The 14,242-nt window shown below is 39.7% G+C and overlaps 1 long non-coding RNA gene across 2 annotated transcripts in view; it reads right to left on the reverse strand.

Annotated features, from left to right (window-relative positions):
* Positions 1-629: 629 nt before the first annotated feature.
* Positions 630-14,242, reverse strand: part of LOC310766852 — a 268,649-nt gene continuing 255,036 nt past the window's right edge. For both annotated transcript variants that reach the window (XR_014550460.1, XR_014550461.1), the window contains exons 5-6: positions 4,960-5,019; positions 630-1,465 (exon numbers count right to left, since the gene is read on the reverse strand). This is a non-coding gene — a long non-coding RNA (uncharacterized lncRNA). The remainder of the gene's footprint in view (positions 1,466-4,959; positions 5,020-14,242) is intronic.

Consider the following 14,242-nt stretch of genomic DNA (forward strand, 5'->3'; position numbering starts at 1 on the left):
CCAAGGGTTACTTCTGAATACACATCTATAGGGTTACACTGTAAAGCATTTGTATTTGAAACATATATGATAGTTCTTTGTAATGCAAATGTGTGTTTAAACGTTTTACTGGATACTTTGATGCACAGTAGAATGATCTTACGTCTTCCACATCTATGGAAATTTAATTGGGGTGGTAGAATGTAAGAGGTGTGCCCAAAGACATGCTCATATCCAGTGAGGGCACAATCTATGTACCCGTGTACGTAAATAGTTGAGATGTACAAATACAATAAGTATTACTTCACCCCCGAAGGCACACTCTGCCATTTGTCTCTTTAGACAGTTTCTCAAACAAACACTCATTTACACAAGCTTTTGTATGTACAGGAAACACCTTGTACTCAGTGTAATATGTGAGCTTGAGTTTGAATTCATTGGGCTGGATCAGGAAAAGAGCAAGAGGAATTCTGCCTGAGCAATAGGGTTTCCCTACCTGCCTACACAATAGCCCTCTCTGTCCCTAGAGGTCACTCCTGAAGGTTAAGGGATGGAGAAATCAGAATAATTTAGTAGAGCTTCCTTTTGTGAGTACAAGACTCTTTGTGTATAGAAGGAGAATAAAAAGCAATCATGCAAAATTATTTAATCTACTGTAGTTCCCACAAAACAATTATATTAATATATAGTCATATATGTATCTGTGTCTATTGATCGATACATCTATCTATAGTGGCATACATAAACAGGAGTACACATTTAAGCATATATGGCAAAAGGAATATTGCACTGGCTGATGAAATCTTTTACAAGGTAATATAAAAATTCAATTTAGCAACTGTCTTTTGAAAGTACTTCAATAACACTACTTTCTTGCTGCTAGTGAATGAGGGAATGGGTGAAATATAAGATATTTTTGTGTAATATTTTCAGTGTTATCACTTGATCACGTCCTCTGCAATAACACATTTTTAACAAGGAAAATATGTCTTTGGAATATAAATGTTGTTATTGCCATTTTAGGTGGAGGTCTTTTGTGAAACAAAAATATTTTCTGCTTGCATCAGGATTCCAGGTTGGCCTTCAGCAAGTGTGATACAGTGAATCGGTAAAAGCATCCTTTGGTGAGAAAGCTTATCCCTGTACAGTTTCACGCTGCATAGGAAAGAGGGTGAGAGTGTTATAAATAGGGTGCTTCTCATGCATAGTGATTTCTCTCCATGCTTCTGCAGATGTGCAAAATCAAGATTTAGAGGGCTCAGCTGATGCTTGGCAGGTTTTTTTTTTTTAAATTGCCACCCCCTTTTCTTCACTGCTCTTGATGTACTGACGCCTCTGCTTGTTCTGATGGCTGATTCAGATCACTTATTCCATCAGCCTCACACATGTGATGTTGATGTAGGTGCAGGGAGGCAGGATTCTGTGATGCCAGCAAACAGGAGATGGAAACAACCAATGAAAGGTGTCTCTCAGGGAGTTCTGGCTGCTGGGGAGAGAATAAAAGAAAGCAAATTCTCGATTAGCTTCTACCTCTCTCTGAGCAGTTTGATAGACAAATTCAAAAGCACGCTTCTTTAAAAAAGAAAAGGGTTTTTGTTTTGTTTTAAAAACGAGAGATTCAAGCCATCTGAGGATTAGTCCACCTGCAAAGGAGTAGCAGGGCTAAGCAATGGAGGACTGTAATGCCCCTGATTTTTCAGCTTATATGCTTTAATTGTGTCTTGTGTTAAGACTATGAGGAAATTAAAGACCATTTTCAGAGCTTGCTGCATTATAGACAATTATATGAGATGTATAAGGAAGACAATAAAAAAGGGTTTAGCTACACGATCTCTAGATTTCAGAAGGAGGTTATAGAAGAAGAAGCAAAGCTGCTGAAGAAAGCGTATAGTATTCTGCTAGAATGGGAAACAAAAGATGAGGAGGTCAAATCGGTTATGATCAAATGGGCACAAGATATAGGACATAATATACAATGTGAGGACTGGGAAAAATTGTGGAAGGTGGATTTGAAATTTACAGATTGTTTTCTCTTGAAAGAAAATTATATGAAAGTGATGTATAGATGGTATATTACACCAGTACAAATGGCAAAAATGTACAAAACCAGGTCAAATACATGTTGGAAATGTAAAGAAAAAGAAGGTACTTTGTACCATATGTGTTGGGAATGTAGAGAAGTTAATTTTGGGGGGAGATGATATATAATGAATTGAAAATAATGTTTAAAATGACATTTGTAAAGAAGCCAGAAGCATTTTTGTTAGGGATTTTAGGACGAGACCTGCCAAGAAAAAACAAAGAACTTATGTATGTACGCAACAACAGTGGCAAGAGTCTTGTTAGCACAAGGATGGAAGAATGAGGAAATCCCAGCGAAAGAACAATGGCAAGAAAAACTGACGAGTTATGCGGAGTTGGCAAAGTTGACACATACATTATGTGAGAAGGACAATTGTGACTTTAAGGAAGAATGGGAACTTTTTACAAACTATCTAAAAAAACAACAAAATGATTTAGACTCCTTTCCAGGTTTTGAACAAACATCCACAAATTTATTAGTAGAATAGATGACATCTAAGGCAATGATATGTACCATTTTTAACATGTAGAGAATGATATGTACAAACAAATCAGAGAGGGGAGCTGAGGGAAGTCCTTAGGGGGTGGGAGAGGGAGGGAAGGGGTAGAATAAAAAAGGGGGGGAAATGTAATTGGTTATTTTGATTGATAATTTGTTTTGCTAAAATTGTTTAATATAAAATATATTTAATAACAATAGCAATAACAATAACAGTGTATTGCGTTCTTCCTGAACTATTGACAAAATGATTAAAGGGGAATGTTATCTCCCCACCTCATCTCTCTGACTTGGAAGTATGAGAAACAAGTAATACAAATTTTGCAGGCATCTTTTCCCTCTTCTCCCACATCCAGGCTACCTGGGTTTATTTCATTTGCTCTCATTGTTAATATATTTAAACTGCAGACTACGAGGGAGGTACGGATGCTGACTGAGGAGAGGTGTGGGTCGATTTGCTAGCAGTGTATTTTAAGCGCCAGTGAAAACAAGATACTTGCAAACACCACCAATTAACCTGTAACATTAAGCACATAATTTAAAAAAAGATGCAGTGGAAGGTGTTTGTGTATGATAGGTTATCACTATTATCTCCTAGGAAAAATACGTATAATAGCAAAATATTCCATGTGTACTTAAAATCCCAGTTTTACATAATCCTTAATTACAGGAGATTTGCATTGCTTGCCAAAACTGGTAATGTTAATTATTTTCAAAAAGCTTTTCCCTTCAGCTCATGTTTGACTATAACTTTGAATGTGGCATCTGTGTGAAAATATACACAACATGGAGTTGGTTTTATCATTAATTGATCAATAGAACAGTTTGGACTATGCAGAAGCATCAAACACATTGGCAAAAGCTGGCTGGTGAAGCATCTCAGATTTGAAAGGCCTGCCTGAAGGATACGGTTTTTCAAAGACACTTGGAAGGCAGAATGGATGACTCATGCTGAGCCTCTCTTGGAAAGCCATTCCACAGGGCAGGGTCTACTAAAGGGGGGAAACTTGGGTGTAGAACATCTATCTTACATGCAGAAGGTCCCAGGTTCAACCCTTGACATCTCTAGGTAGGGCTGGGAATGTTCTGACACCTCTGCACCTGAAACCTTGGAGAGTCCTACCAGTCAGCGTAGACAATAATGAGTTGTGGTTCGAGGACCCGACCCCCGCTTGGAGGAATAAAGATACGAGGACACAGTATATAAGGTTAATGGGCAAGAAAAGGCCACAACTTTATTGATTACAGCAAGTGAGAAGGTATTGGCTTAGGCATTGGACCACGAAAGATTTTGACTCCACCCACTCGAAGAGGGGTGAGTCTGAAGAGGGGTTAACCACCAGTAGGGGGAGCCTGTTGATGCTAATACAACTATAAGCTCTCCCCTGATGTCACTGAGGGTCGTGCCATGGCCCCCCACCACACAGGCATCGGACAGGATTCACGACCGCCGGATTCCTTTAATGGAATACTCAAATTTGAAGGGGTAGGTGATGGCCACACCTTGCCCTTCCCACCAAGCCGCCTGATTGGGTGCTCAGCTGGGGGCGTGGCACGCCAGCCATGTGAATGGGGCAGGGGGCGTAACGCCCCCAGCGTGACGTGGGAATTGTCTCCCGCCCACAACACCTCCCCTCCGGAAGGAGGAGAGGGCCTAGATGTCGCAATGGCCTGACATGGTATATAAGGCAGCTATCCATGTTCCTAAAGGCTTGGTCCTTGGTAAAGGGCAGCTGGACCTCAGAAGCTGACATTTTGGTGGGATATTTGGAGTGCTGTCCAGTTCCAGTCCAGTTTAAAGACAAAGAAGACTAAGACAGGAGAGCAAGGGATCTTGAAACTGCACTTCAGTTGCACTCAGATAGCAGACTGAGTATGCACACAGCTCGTTTGGTCACTGTGAGATGTATTATATTTCTGATTAAATTATAACAAACATTTCTAAGTTTCTGTTTGTTTGTTTGTTTGATATCCTGCCTTTCTCGCAGTGCAGGACCCCAGGCAGTTCACAACACGAATTATAAGTATATGCAGCTAAAAAACACACCAATCAGTTATAAATATTAAAATAAACACAGGCAGATAAGTTACAATAATAAAAAAGAGCCTTGAATCAAACCAATTTAAAACCGCAACAGGAGAAGAAAATAGGAAACAAGCATCAATAAAAGACCCTGGCTGCAACAGAAAGTTAGTGGTCAAAGGTTTATCTTTGGCTGTCAGTGAGAGGGGACCAGGCTAGAAGGGACTTCTACAATCTGGGAGCAACCGCTGAGAAGGCTCTCTCATCTTCTTACCAAATGTGCCTGTGAGGGTGGGTGGGTGGGGAAACAAGGGAAAGGCCCCACTGAAGATCTCAAAACTAGGGCAGACTCATAAAGTGGTATATGTTCACAAACCTTTAGTCTTCTTGTTTGGTGATTAATTTCCTGCTTTTGGGAGGTGCAGAAGTGGTGACCCTAGGAATGCGAGAAGTAAGAGCAACCATATATTAGAAATGTTGGAATCGTCATCCTGTTTCTCTGAGGTTAAAGGCCACCTCATAAATTGTCCTCCCCACCCCCTCAACTAATGTGGATATTAATCTTCATCTAGGGGAAAAATGTGACAATAGGATCCTGAATGCTCATCATTGTCTGAAAATCTAAAGCTTTCTTAGGATCATAGGAAGCTGCCTCACACTCTGTCAGACCACTGACACCTTGGCTAAGTGCTGTCTACACTGGCAGGTAGCAGCTTAACAGGGTTTCAGACAGGGGATTCTCTCAGTCCTATCTGAAGATGCATATTTACAACTGTGACAGTAAAACACAGCTGCAGAATATTGCAGTTGGTACAGTTTTCTCACTGTGACAATTGCACAAGAAAGGAAGACCCGGAAGCAAGGGGGTGCCATTGTTTTCTTTAACCCATGCGTAAGACGGGCAAACACTTGCCTTTGTCAAATGATTAAAGAAAGAGTCTGCAACTTGCATGTTTGTCAACATAAACAAAATCAAATGATTGCTCAGCGGGAAGGAGCCCCAGGAAATCCAAAGATTTTTTTTTATTTTTTTACTAATTAGGAAAATAATACTGTCTGCTTAATGATTACTTTGCACTGGCTGCTATCAAGCAATGGCAGAATGGCACTTTCAATCCGGTGTCATGGAACATCGGACAAACTTTGACAAATCTTCTGGTATCATTTTTACAACAAGGAAGAGAAATTTAGTCTAGAAGGTTAAAGCAAAGTTGACTTTTCTATCCCATTTCCACCTGTAAAGTTTAGTTTAAAAATTACTATACTAATAAGCATCACTCATGAATTTCCATTAGCTTCTTGTCCACTCTTAGGAATTTAAAATCATTTGCAAGAATGTAGGTAGATCACCTTCCATACTCCCTCCTCTTCTGGAGTATGCTATTACTCACTTTATTTTATTTTATTTATAAGATTTCTTATGTGAGTCAAGAAACAAAAAGGTAGACCAGCAGGAGTTGGCCGTAACTCTAACTCTGACACTGATTGCTAGAGCTGTATCTTCTTGTCCGTTCATGTTTAAATATAACTTCTGTTTTAATTTTCTGTGGTGGCGTTGTGTCGTGCACTTAAGCCACAAATAAAGTCAAAACAAATATTATTTATGTAAGCAAAGCATGCCCAACAACTATGGCATCATTCAGTAATTTGTTCCAGGCCAAGTCTAATCCGCTTGCCTTATTTTCTGACTGAGCCAACCCTGTCACTAGGCAGAGTGAGATGACCACCTCAGGAGACAGATGCTAGGATGGGAATGTGGACTATGCCCCTTCCCCAGTAATCTCGTGTGGAAGTGAGGTGCTCAGGTTCGCTCTGTGTACTTAGACCTCTCATGTTATCTAGGGGTAAAAAGAATCTTTGTCAAGATATTGTGAATCTAAGTATAACAGGTTTCTGTGGGTTGAAGAAAACTGAAAGGGTAAACAAATTAAGATCATTTAAAGTTATCCTCACCTCTTTTCTGCAACCAGCTATATTTAACAATCATTGTAGCTAAAAGAGGGATTTTGAAAAGGCTGCTTAAGCATGAAAAGTGTGTGATTGATAAAGGCACAGATCACTATCACCTTTGAACAAGCATGTGAGCTTTGCCCAGTACATAATGGGATTTGCTAGTGCTTCATTCTATAGCACTGATGTTGAAAGGGAGGGGGAAATTAAGAACCATTAAAAAGATATGGCATTTTGAATTTTCTAGTTGTCCTGCTTTCTGGTAGATACTGCTTTTTAAATAAACTGACTTATGTATGTTAAGTCTCAGAAACCTTAAAATTATTGGGGGCAGGCAGGCAATCTCTTCAGATTATTCTCTTCTTTTGCTCTTCTCTAAACCTCCTGACAAATTTGCTATCATAAATAAATGGGACCCCTCCCCACAATAACTTTAGCATGGTAAGGGGAAGGACTTGGTTTACTCAGTCTAATGATCTCTGGCAGGCAAGCAGCCTGATAAGCAGCAATGACTCTCTGTCAGTTTTATGTATGTTTATTTACAAGAAAAACACATCCAGAGAACGTCTTTCTGCCTGCTCACATTAACAGTAGTTGATCAGTCCCTCCCCTCAACAGGAAGGATGCCAAAATCCCGCCTTTCTTCTCCTTCCCTTTCGTTGTTCTCTGAGCTTCACCAGTCTCCTAGTACAGGGACTGAATGCCTGGCCTGCCTCCTCAGAAGACACAGCCTCAGACTCTGGCTTATCTGCTGGTTGCCTGGCAATGCTCTGGCCACCTTCCATCTCTCCCTCTCCTTGGGAGCTAACAGTGTCTTCCTTTTCTAGACTCTGACAGCCAGCTCTCATCTGCAGAGTCAGCCCCTTGCTTGCTTATCTCAATTTTTGAGGCCGACTCTTCCACTGCACCCGGGGGGGGGGGGCAACATTCCTGACACCCAGCATGGTAAGCCAAACGATGGTTTAGTGGGCCACCTCAATGTGTGGGCTCTCATAGAAGAGCTTGCAGCTGCTTTGCGCCTCTCCACTCCTTGGCTTCAGAACAAAACTTGGCTACAGCTCACAGTTAGGGAGCTTTTCAGATTCTAATTCCATTGGAGCAGAGCAAGATGGAAAAGTAAACTACAACATTTCATTAAATTCCAACACAAATAAACAGCAACATTGACCATTGCCTATTCATTAGATTTAATTAGAAATAAATTAGGTCATGTTGTACGAATTAAAATTCTGTAGAATAGTTTCAGAATAAACCTTTTAAAAATAATAATAATGATGAATGAATTAACTTCCCCTAGTGTAGGATTACTTTTTATATACTCAGTTTTTGAGGTTGTTTCCGGTTTGGCATTGTCAGGAATGTATGTATCATTAGATGCTTATAGACATTTGCAGCAGCTGAGTTTATCAAGTAATTTGCAGTCCTGTTTCAACATTAAACTGTTATTTTTTTAAAAGACACACACCACACAGTCATGTTTAACTATATATGGATGTACTTTCTCACAAACTATATATGGATGTACTTTCTGAACTATGTTCCATCAAAGTATGCATTTCTAAAAGTATTCTATCATAAAATAAATATATTTAAAGTATATGCATTTTTTATGCTTTTGAGCTCAGAATGGCACCACAAGATTCAGAGAAGTGAGAAATCAACAAAATGAAGGCATTTTTATTTACTCAGTGATATGGAAGGTGCAGATTAGGTCAGTTCATATGGATTTGCAAAAAAAATGAATTTTTCAAGCAACCCTACTTATATTTCATCATTACAGTAAAAGTGTTTCCAAATACTCTATGCTATAACATCAAAATATTCATCAAAATGGCTGTGATTCTACATTGCAGGAAGTTGGACTAGATGATCCTTTGTGTCACTTATAACTCCACAATTCTATGATTCTATGATATTCCAAAAAACAGTTCAAACGTATTGCTTGAAACCATAGGTCATTGCAATGTTAAAAAACACAATAAAACAGATGGAACAGATAAAATGCAAGAAATGTGTTGAGAAATAAAGCAGAAATAATCATAGATCAATGAAAAAAATAATCAAAACCTGGGAGTTGAACCTTCAGATGGTACAGTTGCCAACTCTAGCTAAGGCAGCTGTTTACCTTGATTTAAATCTCCATCAGACCATTTTCTGATTTCACTATTGAACATAGCTAAACATACAAAACCAAAATTGAAATAATGGAGACAATCAGGCTTCTCCAGTAGTATATTTTACATTTGCCTTGTAAAATTTGGCTTGTGTGTTGGCTTTCAATATGTTCTGGGAGCTGAGTTGCTAATGTAGGTCATCATAATTTGGCATAGAAGCCACTGTCATTGTGAAATGTTGCAATGAAAAACATGTAGACAGAGCCTTCAATGCATACAGATATCTTTTCTCCACCCATAGTAACTGATGGATGCTTCTGAAGTTTTTGTATGCATACATATCCTTCCGTAGAAATTGTATAAATAGTACTACTGAAGAAAATCTCTTCAAAAAGAGAAAAAGATTCTGTTTTAGCCTTGCTTAAATATGTTAGAATGTATTGACAAGGTCTCTGTATTTCATTCAGAGCATCATTGCTCCTGCAGGCATCTTGGGATGTTTGCAGTTGTTTGCGTGAAAATTACAGAACAGATGCCATTTTCTAGAGGGTGAAAAGCACTTCTTTGATATTCTAGTTACACAAGAGTGTTTGTATTTAAATGCAAGCTAAACACAATGAAGAGTGTTAGTGCAATAAATGTTTTAAATACAATAGAAGAAGTTGTGCAAGTGTAAGTCCAAATGATTTAAGATGAGAATGTACTCTTCAGAAAGGACTGCAGCTTTCACATTTTGGTGTTTCATCCAAGGCCACATCTGCACTACACATTTAATGCTGCATAATGACACTATAAACAATCATGGCTTCCCCCAAAGAGGCCTGGGAATTACAGTTCACTGAAGGTACTGTGAGTTGTTAGGAGACCCCTATTTCCCTCACAGAACTACAATTCCCAGAGCTCCTGGGAAGAGGGATTTATTGTAAAGCCAGTCTGAGAAGTAAAGCAGTATGGTACTGCTTTAAATGGACTTTGGGCTCATTCATACTTCTGTTTGTGGCATAATTTCTAGGCAAAGATCCATGATTTCCAGACACAGACCAGAGATGTTTTTTTAAAAAAACAGAAAACAAACAAACAAACAAACAAAAATCCTGCCACTTCCCCTGAATCAAAACAAACATTTGGGTTTTCAGTGGATTGACATTTGTTCCAATTCAGCAATAGAGAGCAGGGAATATGGCAAGCAGGGAAAAAACAATCTGCTCAGATCTGCATCTGCAAGTCACAGACCTAGAAATCATGTCATAAACAGAAGTGTGGATGAGCTCTTAGAGGGGGGAGGGATTAAAATGACATGTAGTTTAACTCAGTGGTCCATGACCACGCCATCTATCCATCACACTTCCGCTGCTCTAGATTTCATTGCACCACAAAATGAGAATGTGTAGACCAGAAACGTTGCCTTCACAGCACCTTCGAATGTTCTGTAGAAATTAATGAATCTTCCACATTAAGTGTTCAGAATCAAGGTGACTGTATCAAGTGACAGTATATGGAGCATTATAGCTTCCTCACGGAAAGTTGGGCTTGAGAAATAATGTGTGTAATGGAAATTGGTAACTGAATTTTAATAAACATTCATTCCCAGGAGGACTTGTGTGTACTGTAAATATACAACGCTACTTATCAAAGCAACATTCCTTTTCAACTGAAGAAATGTTAATTAGTATTATTTTTGTTTCCCCATCATTTTCTCTTTTTAATCCAAATAATTCATTACGTTCAAAGCAAAGCTGAATGTGTATTGTCCTTGTTTTCTTTCTGAAAAGTCATTTTTCAGATTGCCAAATCCCTAGCTGTCAGTGTTTTCACGTTGTACGGAACATATTTTCATTTTTTTAAAAAAATGTGTTAAGGAGGCATAGCACACTGTATTAGAATTATAACATTTTTGTGACCTGACTGATATTTTCAGCAGCCCTAAGGCTGGATCCTTCTTTCAAATGAAAACTCTAGCCCCCTTACATGTGCAGCACAGACAGGACAGTGGGGGTGCACCTCTGACCCTACATGTGAGGTCATGTGGTAGCTACATGCAGGCTTTCTCCATCTTCTGGGACCTTGATCATGCAACAGTCCAGAATGCCAGGAAAGCTTATGTGCATAAAGGTCTATATGTGTAGGCTTTCTCTATGCATAAAATGGGGTCATCAAGGATGAGGCCAGCAGTATCATGCAACCTCAGGAAGGGGCCAGAGCTGTGTCCCTGCAGCTTCTGTGTCTTGTTATGGAATCTTCTATGAGGGCCACACTGAGTTAAGTACTGAGAACTTTTGTAAAACATTTCCCTTGATGTGTTTGTCTTGATGCTTAAATGGCACTCTGAGAGACACTGTGGAACTTGTGTCTCATAGAGATAATGGTTGTTCATGCTGAAATCCCTAATAATTTTTTATTGATGTCCATCAGAGCAGTAACATATAAGGTCAGATCTCATTGACTCATAAATAGCCCTACATCTGCACACTGTATTTGTAATAATTTCTATAGCACTTTTTGGTGTATAAAAGTACCTTCATATTCTCTTGTCTCATTGATCTTTTCAGCAGCTCTGTGATGAATCAAGCTGCTGAGAAATGCTTTTCGCAAAACAACTCCACGACTTCCATTACTGAGCAGGTATTTAATGCTAGATCTCCAACATCGAAACTCACCACCAAACCAAAGTGGTGTTTAATATGTTTTCTGGGGTCCTTACAACATCTCTACTCAGTCCATCTGTCAAACTTCAGTATTTCCACTGAAGGAAGAAGGTGCTTATTGCTATGAATGCTGATACATTTACCTTATATTTGAGTTAAGTTATGGAAACCTGGTTTTTAAACATTGTTTATTGAATCCTATGCCTATAAGGCACTGTGCCCCCAAAATTATTTTTTATTGTGGGGAGGGGGCATTGTGTGAGATCACGGCAACCCAAATGACCTTCATGCTCGCTAGTTAAAAATGAGAAGATGGCATCCCAGATTTTGGCTTCAAAGTGTTAGAGGGTATGTTAAACCTTTATATTGTGTTTGGAGTGTGGTGACCAAATCAGTTTGTATTCTTCATGATCAGTGGATAAAAATGGTTTGATAATAAAACATCCTGTTCTCATCATCACCACCATAAGAGACACCTTAAAGTAATTGTTCTGTTCGAAGCAAGGCAGCACAACCTTTCCCCTTTGATTCCCCATGGATGTGTGAAGTATCCTAGCGCCAATTGACATGGCTTGGCCTTGGTCATCCTTCTGACAGAGCAGCTCTCCAGTTCTCACCAATGAGGTCTCCTTTCCCAGTTTTGCCTCATACAGGGGGGCAAGCAGGCAACAACACCATTACCTGCCTTACTACTTCACAGCAAACAAAGAGGAGATAAAAACTTTAGGGCGCGATTGCTTTCAAAATGTTACTTCTCAGACAGACTCCCCTACCACTGTCAAATGTGAAAACAAGTTAAAAGCTTGTGTTAAATGGTTTGTGACTAATACACTGCCCCTTTAAATAACTGAGCTTAAAACCATTCGAATGAGCAATATTACCTGTCAGATGGAACTACAGTTTTCAATTTCATTGCACCTGGAGTAAAACCCATTACTTTTTTGCGAAATGCCATTTCATTTGTCCTCTCAGCATCACCACCAGCAACAGCAGCAAACAAAAACTATGAAGTTTGCATTTAATTAGCCAGGCCTGTATCCTTCCAGCGCATCTACGGATGTAAAACATCTCAACCAAACTGGGAAGCGCAGGAGATAAGCAGCAATATGGCCTCTCCCCAACTTTCTTCCTTTCCTCTTCATAGCTGCCCCTGCAGTCTGTGGAGGGGTTCAGGCCAGATTGCTTTGGCTCATGTCCTGTGGATTACTTCAGTGGTGAGCACTCTTTGGGGAAAGAATGGTGCCTGCCAATATCTGTAAACACTACCAGACAACTTCTGTTAAATCAGAAGTAGCTGCTGCCTCTGTGTGCCTGTGTCTCTCTGCCTTTGTCTCCTACGTGTTTTGGTTTGCAGCCATTAATAGCTTGGCCTCCACAAAGCGGTAGCAAAGGGGAGTGTGTCAGAGCAGCGGGCCAAAATTAAATTACCGCAACCTCGCGCTTTGCATTAAAGCCTCCACTAAGTGATGGAAGCTGGTAATCGTCCCAATTTTCGTTAAAGACAATGGCCCTCCATGCAACTGGCTACATTCAGTTAATTCATGCTGTCAGCTTTCCTTTATTGGCTGTGGGGAATGCAGTATTGATTCCTGAACTTAGCGGCAGCACAAAGAACCACTAGTGCATGGTCAAAATGCAGCAATAAAAAGAGCCTGGCAGCTTGAGGAAAAGCCGCCATTCCGCTGCAGAAACAAGGTCAATTAAAGGACAGTGCAGCACAATATAAATAGCATCGCCATTCCTCTTCAGCCAGGATGATATCACGCTGGCAAGATGACAGTAAATAAAAGAGAAGCTAATGCAGAATAATATAAAGGAATCTGATGTAATTTAATTTCAAGTCTTCCACCATTTTGAAAATGCTAGCAATAGCAAAATACATTTTCCTCTTTAAGTAAGAGTTAGCGATTTCTTCCTAAAGTAATCCTTCTGTAATAAAAACTGAGTGTAAATTAGCTCACGCGCATTAGTCACATGTCAAGTGGTAGATGTTCTGAATGGAAAGGAAGAAGCTGCAGCTGTGATGCCTCATGACTGCTAGATGCTTGGTTTTTATTACCTGTTTTGAGTTCCTTTTCAGTATCAGATTATTTTAATAATGAAACAATAATAAGTAATTTTAGCTAATGGGGTTCACATGATGTAACACGGCACTGTGGTCATTTGCATTAGTATAAAATATATTGCTTGTTGCCAGCTGACAATTACATTTTAAAATATATCATATGCTGGTAAAGAGTCTCTCTCTCTCCCTCCCCCTCTCTCTCTGTGTGTAAAAGTGTGTAAGTGTAAGCAAGCGTGTTTAAGTATAAAATAACTTGCTATTGGATCCTTTGCATCCAAGTGACCTCCATCATTATGAAAAAGGACATACACCTCACCTTTCCTCTGTTCAGAACCAATAGGAGGGTGGGTATCCAATCTTAGCATCCAATGAAATGTGAGGATGTTTGAGGTTGTTCATTGTAGGAGAGACTGAACCAGGGCAAACAGGGTCTAAACAGGAAGAGCAAACACTTTCTGGTACATTGTGGATTTTTGAGACAGTATTTACTGAGACATTTTGTGCACACCATAGCAGGTACTAGAGGGGAGTGGGCTCGCGGATATGAGGGTGTGAGTTGGGATGGCAGTCCAGGAGGTGTATATTTTAATAACAACATGCAAGGCTGTGCTTGCATCTGGAAGAAGATGAAAGCAACCTGGACTTCGGAAAGAAAAAGGGAAAGAATGTTATTTTCTGAAAATTCAAGAGAAGCACAGATTCAGTGTAGTGCTAAGGAGATAATTGTATCAGCACAAGCATTTCTGCTTGCCTGACAAAATGATCTTTCCTCTGCTCTAGGGGTTCTCCTAAGCCTCCAGAACAGATTTGGAGAGGGTACCAAGTGTATGTAGGGGGAAGAGAGAGGGGGGAAATTCCTCTTCTGCTATCAGGAATCCTTGCATG

This window comes from Podarcis filfolensis, assembly GCF_964270895.1.
Source record: "Podarcis filfolensis genome assembly, chromosome: 7".
NCBI classification, from domain to species: domain Eukaryota; kingdom Metazoa; phylum Chordata; class Lepidosauria; order Squamata; family Lacertidae; genus Podarcis; species Podarcis filfolensis.